The sequence below is a fragment of the Rhinoderma darwinii genome, unplaced genomic scaffold, assembly GCF_050947455.1.
Source record: "Rhinoderma darwinii isolate aRhiDar2 unplaced genomic scaffold, aRhiDar2.hap1 Scaffold_2505, whole genome shotgun sequence".
NCBI lineage: Eukaryota > Metazoa > Chordata > Amphibia > Anura > Rhinodermatidae > Rhinoderma > Rhinoderma darwinii.
Window position 1 is genome coordinate 11,289 of NW_027462802.1, and position 11,480 is coordinate 22,768.

An 11,480-nucleotide genomic window follows, 5' to 3' on the forward strand; every position below is an offset into this window, starting at 1 on the left:
TTCCCAGGCGAGCTATTAGCAGCATGTTCAGAACCACTGTTTCTGAGGCTAATTCTTGAACCGTAAGTCTTAGACGCTTGATCTTGGCGGCATTCGTCTCAGCGCCTGGCAATTAGTATAGCTGCACTGTCTTTGACTTCTCTGGATGTTTTCCAGGCGAGCTATTCACAAGTAAATCCTAGACGCTCGATCTTGGTTGCTTTCGCTTTCGCGGCTGGCAGCAAAGTTCAGAACCATGTTTATGTGAATAACTTTTGAACCGTAAGTCACAGACGCTCGCTCTTGGCTGCATTCGTTTCAGCTCGTGGCAGCCAGTCTAAAAAAAACACTATCTTGGACTTCTCTGGATGTTTCCCAGGCGAGCTATTGGCAGCATGTTCAGAACCACTGTTTCTGAGGCTAATTCTTGAACCGTAAGTCATAGACGCTCGATCTTGGCGGCATTCGTCTCAGCGCCTGGCAATTAGTATAGAATCACTGTCTTTGACTTCTCTGGATGTTTCCCAGGCGAACTATTGACTAGTAAATCCTAGACGCTCGATCTTGGTTATTTTCGCTTTCGCGGCTGGCAGCAAAGTTCCGAACCATGTTTCTGTGAATAACTCTTGAACCGTAAGTCACAGACGCTCGCTCTTGGCTGCATTCGTTTCAGCTCGTGGCAGCCAGTCTAAAAAACACTATCTTGGACTTCTCTGGATGTTTCCCAGGCGAGCTATTGGCAGCATGTTTTGAACCACTGTTTCTGAGGCTAATTCTTGAACCGTAAGTCATAGACGCTCGATCTTGGCGGCATTCGTCTCAGCGCCTGGCAATTAGTATAGAAGCACTGTTTCCCACTGTTTCTGAGGCTAATTCTTGAACCGTAAGTCTTAGACGCTTGATCTTGGCGGCATTCGTCTCAGCGCCTGGCAATTAGTATAGAAGCACTGTCTTTGACTTTTCTGGATGTTTCCCAGGCGAGCTATTCACAAGTAAATCCTAGACGCTCGATCTTGGTTACTTTCGCTTTCGCGGCTGGCAGCAAAGTTCAGAACCATGTTTCTGTGAATAACTCTTGAATCGTAAGTCACAGACGCTCGCTCTTGGTTGCATTCGTTTCAGCTCGTGGCAGCCAGTCTAAAAAACACTATATTGGACTTCTCTGGATGTTTCCCAGGCGAGCTATTAGCAGCATGTTCAGAACCACTGTTTCTGAGGCTAATTCTTGAACCGTAAGTCATAGACGCTCGATCTTGGCGGCATTCGTCTCAGCGCCTGGCAATTAGTATAGAAGCACTGTTTCCCACTGTTTCTGAGGCTAATTCTTGAACCGTAAGTCTTAGACGCTTGATCTTGGCGGCATTCGTCTCAGCGCCTGGCAATTAGTATAGAAGCACTGTCTTTGACTTCTCTGGATGTTTCCCAGGCGAGCTATTCACAAGTAAATCTCTTTGTTTCAGGTTATAGAGAGGATGGGCTTTCCGCCAATTTTCGTTAAGGCCATTAGGAGCCTGTATGAAGAAATAGGGAGTTGGATTCTAGTTAATGGCTTTCTAAGCAATAGAGTTAGTGTTTCCTCGGGAGTCAGACAAGGCTGCCCGCTATCACCGCTAGTTTTTATTTGTGCTATGGAACCTTTATTCTGCATGATACGGAGTGACAAGTTTATGGGAGGGGTAAAAATACCTGGGAGTGGGGGCCAGTGTGTGAAAGTCTTAGGTTATATGGATGATGTGTGTGTGGTGAGTGAAAATAAAGCTGAATTGTTAAGAGCTAAACTATTAGCCAACATATATTGTGGAGCATCGGCTTTCAGAATAAATTGGGACAAATGTGAAGTCAAATGTTTTGGAGGTGCATGTGACATGTCTGATGTGGGGGTTAAAATTGTTGACAGTATAAAAGTTCTGGGTCTTCAGTTTGATGAAAGATTAAATGGTCAGCAGAGCTGGGGAACGGTGAGGGAGAAAATAGCGAGAAAACTGGATTTCTGGGAATTGAGGGATTTAACTTACACTGGAAAGGTGTTGATGGTCAAATGTGTAATTTTGCCCATGTTGCTGTATGTGGCGAACATTTTCCCACCCAGTTACATGGAACTCAGAAAAATTAATAGGGTTATCTTCCTCTTCCTATGGGGTTGTAAAATGGAAAGAGTTAAACGGAGTACAGTAGTGAAATCTAGGAAAAACGGAGGATTGGGTTTCCCTGATGTTCACCTTTTTCTAGCCATTAACCTTATAGTTACTGTATTGAGACTGTTTAAAGGTAACACAAAAGTAGCCCACATGATTCGATACTCGGGAGGATGGATATGGTGTAGAATGGGATGGTGTAGCCGTAACCTGCGACAACCCGTGGCCTTTCTTTGTCCATCCTGGTATAAATGTATAGAAATTTTTGTTATTAAACATGAACTGTGTGACTTAAGTACAACGGACCTATGCAATAAAAATAAAGTCCTGGCAGCCTGTACAAAGGATGAGACGACGACCAACATAGATCTCCTGACATCTGTAGAAACCCAACAGGTATGGAAAAATCTGTCTATGGATGGTATGACTAACAAACAAACACAGGTAATGTGGCTCAGTATGCAAGGGGCCTTACCAGTCAGGGAAGTACAGAAAAAGAGGGATTTAGTAAGAACGGATATGTGCCCAAGACAGGGATGCGGGGGCAGGGAAAGCATTCTGCACCTCTTCTGGAATTGTGATTTTGCGCAACGGGTTTTAGACCAATTAAAAAACGTAGTCAAAGAACTGACAGGGATTCAATACCTCACATTTGACTATGTTCTTTTTGGAATAGGGTTGACAGACAAACACAAGAGCCGAGTGTTATGGTTGCTCATGTTATGTGTCAAAGAAGTCTTATGGGACGCCAGAAACATTTATGTATATAAACGGGAAGTGTGGGAGGACTCTGATTGTGTCAAATTGATTTTAAGCCGACTGTACTTATGTTACCTTTGGGATAAACGGAAAGGAGACAAGTTTGACGCTGAAGGTGTTTGGAAGTTCAAAAAATGGAAACACCTAGTTTAAAATAAAAACATACACTTAAAATTGTATTTATCCTGTTAAATTTTACCTGCACACCTTTTGTCAAATAAAAAATAAATGAATAAGAACCACATGATGACCTGGTTATGGCTTGAAATCTTGATGAGTTTGCTTTTTGTCAAGTTATTTAGGCCTTTACCACCAGACCTGATGGTTTTAAAAAAAAAAAAAAAAAAAAAAAAAAAAAAATCTGTTCTTATCAGTTTAATATCTGATACGTCCCCTATCTGGGGACCATATATTAAATGGATTTTTAGAACAGGGAGATGGAAATAGAGCTTGCTCTGTCCACTCCACGCATTGACCTGGTATTGCAGTATTTCCAGGACCGGTGCACCCTTTCCTTATGTGTTGACTAAAATCAGATTCCAAAAGTGTTTTTTGTGTTTGCCATTGTTTCTGTCTTTCTGAAGGGATCTCCCCTTTTAATCCCATTATTTCAACACCTGTTGGACAATGCATGAGTGATAATGAGCTAATTGATTAAATGCAATTAATGAATACATTGCCACCTCTTGTTTTGTGTCGTCTGTGTGTCTGTGTTTCCGGCATTTCACATTGGAACAGCTCATTCACCTTCCTTGTCTTCTCTCCGCCCTCCCTTTTAGGTAAGTTAAAGAGCTGCACCTGAGCCAGCCACTGATTGATGCAGCACCACAGTCAAATAGTGGAGTGGAGTAGGGGAACAGCAAACAGCCATTAAAGCCGCCCGCCCGCCACAATGGACCTACCTGTGTACACTAGATGGATGTGATGGAATGTACTGTCGTCCCTACATTTCAAGAAGGAGTAAGAATTGCAGTTGCAACAAAGCCTTGCTTGCCTACAAAGAGAGCAGCAATTTGGATTTGTTACTATGTTACCTAGAAGAATAACAAACTGTGCAAGGATGGAGGTTGTAGGAGCAAGGAGAAGTTGTCTGTAAAGTTGGTGGATGCTTATTTTCCATTTTGCAGTCCCTTGTCTCCCTCTTGTGGCCTCCTGGAGGCAACTAGCTGTGCAAAAAAAGACAGCCTGGCGGCCGGCTGTTGCAGTGTTGCCCTCTCAGGCAACACTGAGTGACTAACTGAGCCGCACCGTCTTATATAAAGTTCAGACGGAACTTTGCACGTGTCATAGTGGAGCCCTGAGGAGCCAGAGCCAGCTTTCTGACATCATAATGGGGCCTCAGAGATAAAAGCCTGGGCCCAGGCAGTGTTGGTCAGTGCTGCTCAGCAGGCAGCACTGGACTGGACTGGATTACAGCTGATACAAGGTGTGAAGGAACAAGGGGTGGCTGTGGGCATGCACTTGCTGCCGCTGCCAGTGTTAATCTGAATGGCAGCAGGGCATTTGGGCGCTGCCAGGAAGGCGTTTTTATGTAGATTCCTCCTCTTTCAGCACTGCATTGTGGTGCAAGCAAAAGAAGCAAATCCTGTCTGGCTTCCTCTCCGGCCTTTATTCACCTCCCGTGTAGCTGTGAGTGTGTGAGCCTGCAGGGCCCCATGGAATTGCCTAGAAGTAGGCTGAATCGCTGCAAGGGCTGAACAGCAGTATCGGGCAGGCTCGGGCAACGCGCGGCCCGTTCGGGTTATCGCTTCTCGGCCTTTTGGCTCAGATCAGAGTTTATTGCTCTGGTCTGGGTCGGGGGTGCGAGTGTTCCTGTGGTAGCAGGAGACCTTTTGAGTGGCGATCCTCCTATGGTCCTGGACCGATAGGCTGAAAAGATGGCAGGTATGGAATTTTCCTCAGGTATCCAGAAGACAGTCCGGCTGAAGGTGGAGATCTCTGACAGCGTGAAGAACAGCATCTCATATGTTGGACACGAAATTGTGGAGAAGATGGCTGGTATTTCCCTGGAAAATGATGTTTTTTGTATTCAAGAATCAAAAAAACAAGGTATCTATGACATTTCCTTTTATGTGGATGGGACCTGCCTGCTATTCTATGAATGTCTGAAGACCAATGCATCTAACCAGGTACTGAGGAATGTCACATTTGTTCCACTGTTTGAACTAGAAGAAAAAACTGTTTTTATCCATGTGTTTAACCCTTTCACGGATGTTAATATCCTAAAGAACTTTCTTGGACAGTACTGTTTAAGTGTGAAAGGAGGGGTAAGGCAGAAAAGTATCCTTAACATCTTTAATGGAACATATAAATTCTGGGTGAAATTAAGACCTGATGAAAGCTGTATTGGGGGAGTGAGACACCCACCTGCCAATTTTTCTGTGGCTGGAAACAGAGGCTATCTGTATTATCAAGGACAGCCATCCTTTTGCAGGAACTGCTTTAAATTTGGCCATTTAAAGGAGGATTGCCCAGGGGTTAAACTGTGCAGGAACTGTAAAAATCCTGGACATGAGGCTGGGGCGTGTCCACAGCCTAGAGCCTGTGATTTATGTGGATTGACTGGGCATATGTACAGAGACTGTCCTGAAGTGGTAAAGAGGAGGGAAGAAAGGAAGAAGCAGGAGGAGGCTAGGAAGCAAAGGAATCAAATGGATCTTGATAGGAAGAGGGAGGAAGGAGCAAGATTCTTGAGGATGTCTGAGGAGGCTGAAAAAAGACAAAATGAAGCTGTGCAAGACCAGCAGCAGGTGGAAATGGGGGAGGGGTTGATTAGCCCAGCTGTGGAATCTCCCATGAGCATTTTGATTGATGAGTCAGCAAGAATAGACTGGTCTCTCTCCGAGGAAGATGAACCTCCTGGGGGGGAAGTGACTGTCACAGGTGCAGAATGTTTTCGTCCCCCCAGGAAAACGGCAAAAAAGCCACGTTTTGAGAAGGTGGAAGAAGAGGCGATTTCGTTGGAGAACCCATTCGAATGTTTATTTGAGGCCCATATGGATACAGGCTCTGGCGGAGAAGGTTCTTCCAAAGTACTCCAGAGGAAAATCTTAAAATAATGGCGTTGCTAAATTTTCTTCCTTTGGGTTGTTTTAGATTATGTCTTTGAAGTTTTTGTCATCCAATGTGCGTATGTTTAGGAGTAGAGCCAGAAGAGCTCTTATACTAGATATATTAGCAAATCAAAATGTTGATGTAATTTGTGTTCAAGAGTGTGGATTGGATTTTGTGGTAGGGCAGGAGGAGTGGGTGCACGGGCCTGCAATATGGTCAGTGTCAAACAAAAATAGAAATGATGGTGTGGGGATTTTATTCAAAAACAAAAAAATAGAAATTTGTAGTCATACTGTTATTGAGGAGGGAAGGTGTGTGATGGTGGTGGTGAGATTTAATAGAGTGAATGTTCGTATAATTAATATATATGCTCCAGTTAATAAGAATGAAAGAGTGGAATTGTTTGAAAAAGTTAAAATGTTTTTGCCTGGGAAGGATCCGGTTGTGTGGATAGGGGACTTTAATTGTGAGATTGATGGAAAAAATGTGGATGTGTCTGGTAATGTGGTTAAAAATATATTGTTTGATTTTCAGTTGAAGGATGTGATAAAATTATGTGGGGTAGACCCCCAAGATACATATTTTTCAGACAGGGGTATTTATAGTTCGAGACTAGATATGTGTTTTGTGTCGAAAGGTATTATGGGCAAAAATTATATGCAAATGAGGGTAATATATTCGGATCATGAGTGTGTGATGTGTGAACTGGTTTTGGATGTGGAATGTATAAGTGGGAGGGGTTTATGGAAATTAAATGTTAATTTGTTAGAAGATGAGGAGGTGTATGGGAAATATGTTAATTTGTATGGGAGTTGGTGTAGAAGGAAGAATGAGTTTGTAGATGTGTTGGAGTGGTGGGATTGGGTGAAGGAAAAGACAAAAGTATATTTTAAGAAAGTTGGTTATAGAAGAGCAGCTGGTAGAAGGAGAAAGTATGAGTGCTTGTATAAAAGATTGGGGTTTTTGAGAAGTTTGAAGAAGAATGGTTGGGAGGTGGATGAGAAGATTGAGGAAGTTAAGAAGAATATGAAAGAATGGATGGTGAAAAAGGGTAAGGAAATTATGTATCAAGCAAGATTGGATAAGTTAGAAAAGAATGAGAAATGTTCGAGATATTTTTTTAAAAAAGTGATTGGGAGAAAAGAGGATTTGGTATGTGTGTATGATAAGGATGGGAATGTGGTAAAAGGGAAAGTGGTGTTAGGAGTGGTTGAAGAGTTTTACAGAGAATTGTATGCAGTAAAGGAGTGTGATAGAGATTTGGAGTCGGAGGTGGTGGCTGTGATTGAGAAGCAGGTGGACAGAGTGGAGTATGATAGGCTGGTGAGAGGAGTTGGGGAGGAAGAGGTTAAATCAGCTATTGAAAGCATGTCAGTGAATAGAACACCGGGAGAGGATGGGTTGCCAGTGGAGTTTTATAAGCGAATGTGGGATGTGATTAAGTTAGATATGATTGAGATATATGTTTTTATGCGGGAAAAGTGTAGATTGGCGGAGAGTATGAAGAGTGGAGTGGTTGTGCTGATTTATAAGAAAGGGGATGAGAAGGATGTAAGGAATTGGAGACCTATAACTTTGTTGAATGTGGATTACAAGATTTTTGCTAAAATGATTGCCAATAGAATGAGAGATGTGATCGATCAGGTGATTGGGGAGGATCAAGTGTGTGGAATTCCTGGGAGAAGGATTGGGGAGAATCTTTGTTTATTGAGAGATGTGTTGTGGGATGCAAGGGAGAGAAAGCAAGAGCTTAGTGTGTTATCTATTGATTTTGAAAAAGCGTTTGATAGGTTGTCGCATGATTTTTTGTTTAGAGTGTTGGTGAGGATGGGGTTTCCTGGAGAGTTTGTGAATATGGTGAGGATGTTGTATAAGGGTGTGGGCAGTAAGATTTTGATAAACGGATGGGTGAGTGAAGAAGTGAAGGTGTGTTCGGGTGTAAGGCAGGGATGCCCTTTGTCCCCTATAATCTTTGTGTGTGCTTTAGAACCATTATTAGAGATGATTAGGAAGGATAAGTGTATGAGAGGAGTGCAGATTCCAGGGAGTGGTGGGAAAGGGCTGAAAGTGTTGGCGTATATGGACGATGTGTGTGTGCTGTGTGATTCTTTTGCAGTTTTGAGGAGGGCAAAATTATTGGTGTCTTTGTTTTGTGGTGCGTCAGCTTTTAGGGTAAATTGGAAGAAAAGTGAGTATAAGAGGTTTGGATGTTCAGGTATGAATGAGGACTTGGGGGTGAAAAGAGTGGACGGTGCGATTCAAATTTTGGGGGTTAAAATGGATGAAAAATTGGATGGAAGTGAGAGTTGGGTAGATGTGGAGAAAAGAGTGAGTAGGAAGTTGAGATTTTGGAGTTTGAGAGAGTTGACGTTTGAAGGAAAGATAATGGTGATAAAAAGTGTGATTTTGCCGATTTTTCTGTATCTTGCTGTGGTGTTTCCTCCGGGGTATATGGTTGTAAGGAAATTGAATAGAATTATGTTTGTGTTTTTTTGGGGAACGACAATGGAGAGAGTGAGAAGAGAGACTGTGCTGAAGGACTGGGTGAATGGGGGTATGAATTTTCCTAATATTGAAGTGTATTTAGGGGTGAATGTGATGTTTGCAGTGAAGAGGATGCTGGGAGGTGATTGGAAATTTGCATGCATGGTGAGATTTCTGGGTGGGAAGGTGTTAGGGAAAATAGGATGGATAAAAAGATATTTAAGGAAGCCGTATGCGTTTGTGAGTCCTAAATGGTATGAGTTTATTGAGAATTTTATGAGGAAATTTGGATTGACAGCGGTGAAGAAAGAATGTTTGAAAGATAAGAAGAGTGTGTTTAAGTGTATAAAAGATATGGAAGTCCAATGTAATATAAATATGGTGAGAGGTCAGTGTGTTGGTAAGGTGTGGAAGGGGTTGAGGACAGATGGTATTACAAATAGACAGAGAGAGATTGTATGGCAGAGTTTGCATGGTGGGTTGTCAGTTAGAGAGTTTCAGAAAAATCGTGGAGTTGTGAGGAGTGATTTGTGTCCAAGAGAGAATTGTGGTGGGAGTGAAAGTATAGTGCATCTGTTTTGGAATTGTGGGGTGGCACAGGGAGTTTGGAGGGGTATGGGTCCGTTACTTAAGGAGTTGGTTGGGATTAATAGGTTATGCATGGAAATAGTTTTGTTTGGGCTTGCGAGTGTAAGTCAGAAAAATCAAAGGGTATTATTTGTCATATTAGCAATTATAAAAGAGGTTTTGTGGGATGTTAGGAACCTGTATGTGTTTAGAAAGAAAAATGTAACTGTGGAAAGATGTTTGAGAATGGTATTGGATAGGATGTATACAGTGTATTTGGTAGATAAGGAAAGGTTGGGGGAGGTGGATGCAGAAGGGATTTGGAAGGTTTTGAAGTGGAGGTATATGGTGAGAGTGTAGTGGAGGGGTGGAATTTTTATATTGTTTCTGTATTTGCTTTGTGTTATATGAAAATTTAAAAAACCAAAATGAAAAAGCCTGATGATGATTGGATGGAATCGTTCAGAAATGTCTAGGATACTGATAGTAAGTATCGACAGGATATGAACGAGTGTTTTTAAAAATAATTAATCCAAACCTGAAGGTTTTAAAAAAAAAAAAAAAAAAAAAATCTGTTCTTATCAGTTTAATATCTGATACGTCCCCTATCTGGGGACCATATATTAAATGGATTTTTAGAACAGGGAGATGGAAATAGAGCTTGCTCTGTCCACTCCACGCATTGACCTGGTATTGCAGTATTTCCAGGACCGGTGCACCCTTTCCTTATGTGTTGACTAAAATCAGATTCCAAAAGTGTTTTTTGTGTTTGCCATTGTTTCTGTCTTTCTGAAGGGATCTCCCCTTTTAATCCCATTATTTCAACACCTGTTGGACAATGCATGAGTGATAATGAGCTAATTGATTAAATGCAATTAATGAATACATTGCCACCTCTTGTTTTGTGTCGTCTGTGTGTCTGTGTTTCCGGCATTTCACATTGGATCAGCTCATTCACCTTCCTTGTCTTCTCTCCGCCCTCCCTTTTAGGTAAGTTAAAGAGCTGCACCTGAGCCAGCCACTGATTGATGCAGCACCACAGTCAAATAGTGGAGTGGAGTAGGGGAACAGCAAACAGCCATTAAAGCCGCCCGCCCGCCCGCCCGCCCGCCACAATGGACCTACCTGTGTACACTAGATGGATGTGATGGAATGTACTGTCGTCCCTACATTTCAAGAAGGAGTAAGAATTGCAGTTGCAACAAAGCCTTGCTTGCCTACAAAGAGAGCAGCAATTTGGATTTGTTACTATGTTACCTAGAAGAATAACAAACTGTGCAAGGATGGAGGTTGTAGGAGCAAGGAGAAGTTGTCTGTAAAGTTGGTGGATGCTTATTTTCCATTTTGCAGTCCCTTGTCTCCCTCTTGTGGCCTCCTGGAGGCAACTAGCTGTGCAAAAAAAGACAGCCTGGCGGCCGGCTGTTGCAGTGTTGCCCTCTCAGGCAACACTGAGTGACTGACTGAGCCGCACCGTCTTATATAAAGTTCAGACGGAACTTTGCACGTGTCATAGTGGAGCCCTGAGGAGCCAGAGCCAGCTTTCTGACATCATAATGGGGCCTCAGAGATAAAAGCCTGGGCCCAGGCAGTGTTGGTCAGTGCTGCTCAGCAGGCAGCACTGGACTGGACTGGATTACAGCTGATACAAGGTGTGAAGGAACAAGGGGTGGCTGTGGGCATGCACTTGCTGCCGCTGCCAGTGTTTATCTGCATGGCAGCAGGGCATTTGGGCGTTGCCAGGAAGGCGTTTTTATGTAGATTCCTCCTCTTTCAGCACTGCATTGTGGTGCAAGCAAAAGAAGCAAATCCTGTCTGGCTTCCTCTCCGGCCTTTATTCACCTCCCGTGTAGCTGTGAGTGTGTGAGCCTGCAGGGCCCCATGGAATTGCCTAGAAGTAGGCTGAATCGCTGCAAGGGCTGAACAGTCGTATCGGGCAGGCTCGGGCAACGCGCGGCCCGTTCGGGTTATCGCTTCTCGGCCTTTTGGCTAAGATCAAGTGTAGTATCTGTTCTTATCAGTTTAATATCTGATACGTCCCCTATCTGGGGACCATATATTAAATGGATTTTTAGAACAGGGAGATGGAAATAGAGCTTGCTCTGTCCACTCCACGCATTGACCTGGTATTGCAGTATTTCCAGGACCGGTGCACCCTTTCCTTATGTGTTGACTAAAATCAGATTCCAAAAGTGTTTTTTGTGTTTGCCATTGTTTCTGTCTTTCTGAAGGGATCTCCCCTTTTAATCCCATTATTTCAACACCTGTTGGACAATGCATGAGTGATAATGAGCTAATTGATTAAATGCAATTAATGAATACATTGCCACCTCTTGTTTTGTGTCGTCTGTGTGTCTGTGTTTCCGGCATTTCACATTGGAACAGCTCATTCACCTTCCTTGTCTTCTCTCCGCCCTCCCTTTTAGGTAAGTTAAAGAGCTGCACCTGAGCCAGCCACTGATTGATGCAGCACCACAGTCAAATAGTGGAGTGGAGTAGGGGAAC

At 43.1% G+C, this 11,480-nt stretch overlaps 3 non-coding genes across 3 annotated transcripts; all 3 read left to right on the forward strand.

The window, feature by feature from the left end:
• Positions 1-3,194: 3,194 nt before the first annotated feature.
• Positions 3,195-3,386, forward strand: LOC142702939 (U2 spliceosomal RNA). Its single transcript, XR_012867317.1, has one exon. It is a non-coding gene; the product is annotated as a U2 spliceosomal RNA (small nuclear RNA).
• A 6,132-nt stretch (positions 3,387-9,518) lies between these two features.
• On the forward strand, positions 9,519-9,702 carry LOC142702940 (U2 spliceosomal RNA). Its single transcript, XR_012867318.1, has one exon. It is a non-coding gene; the product is annotated as a U2 spliceosomal RNA (small nuclear RNA).
• A 1,242-nt stretch (positions 9,703-10,944) lies between these two features.
• Positions 10,945-11,135, forward strand: LOC142702937 (U2 spliceosomal RNA). Its single transcript, XR_012867316.1, has one exon. It is a non-coding gene; the product is annotated as a U2 spliceosomal RNA (small nuclear RNA).
• The last annotated feature ends 345 nt before the right edge of the window (positions 11,136-11,480 follow it).